Raw genomic sequence first — 920 nt, 5'->3', positions numbered from 1 at the left:
TACCTGTGCCAAGGTGTTCTATCTTGTCTGCAGATTTAAGGATGTTGCGGATAGATGTGGAAACATGTCCTGATTGGTTGACATAGAAACCACATTCTTCTTTGAGATAGACACATATCCCCCTTGCCCTGCTGTCAGAAGATCCAAGGCTCTTCAAGTCTGAAGTACTATGCCTGCTACGGAATCCAGTTGTTCCTGAATTTAGGTCAGGGCAATGGCTGTCTCCTTGGCGGCCTTGGCAATCTCTGAATATAGCTTGATTTAACACTTTAGTTTTCTTGCTTTCTCTCTACATCATGACACATTAGAAATAGCATCTGAAAAGAGGAGTGTAACAGCAGAGTTACTGACACAAAAAGTAATGGTTGAAATCTGAATAATAAACATATAAGAAAATATGAAACAAAGTAAATGTATTCAGATGTCACATAAATAACATTGGGTTTGGTATATTTTATGTTATCTCTTAGAAAAAAATTGCTTATATTTTATGAAATATATACATATATCTATGTGTGTTATATAATACACACACACACACACACACACACACACACACACACACACACACGTATTTCTATTTAAAAATGTCTAATTTTCTATGGCCATGCCACCCTGAACAGGCCCGATCCCATCTGATCTCGGAAGCTAAGCAGGTTCGGGCCTGGTTAGTACTTGGATGGGAGACCACTTAGGAAGACCAGGTGCTATAGGCATAAAAAAATAAAAAATAAGGGATTATAAACTGACAAGGTACTTGCAATCTGTGAAGTCAGCCAAGGGTAGCCTTGCCAATAAATAAATAAATAAACAAAATTAAAATATATGTATATAATTTTGAAATGTAGGTATTTCATACTATAAACATACGTCAGTGCCAAATGTCTTTTAAAGTCTCTCCTTACCTGACATTATAGAAT

The 920-nt window shown here is 36.3% G+C and overlaps 1 non-coding gene across 1 annotated transcript; it reads left to right on the top strand.

The window, feature by feature from the left end:
• Positions 1–597: 597 nt before the first annotated feature.
• LOC118609628 lies at positions 598–716 on the top strand. Its single transcript, XR_004953476.1, has one exon. It is a non-coding gene; the product is annotated as a 5S ribosomal RNA (ribosomal RNA).
• The last annotated feature ends 204 nt before the right edge of the window (positions 717–920 follow it).

Source organism: Rousettus aegyptiacus, unplaced genomic scaffold (genome assembly GCF_014176215.1).
Source record: "Rousettus aegyptiacus isolate mRouAeg1 unplaced genomic scaffold, mRouAeg1.p scaffold_m13_p_11, whole genome shotgun sequence".
Lineage (NCBI taxonomy): Eukaryota > Metazoa > Chordata > Mammalia > Chiroptera > Pteropodidae > Rousettus > Rousettus aegyptiacus.
Note: the sequence above shows the minus strand (reverse complement) of the source record. Positions and strands in the feature narration are given on the sequence as shown.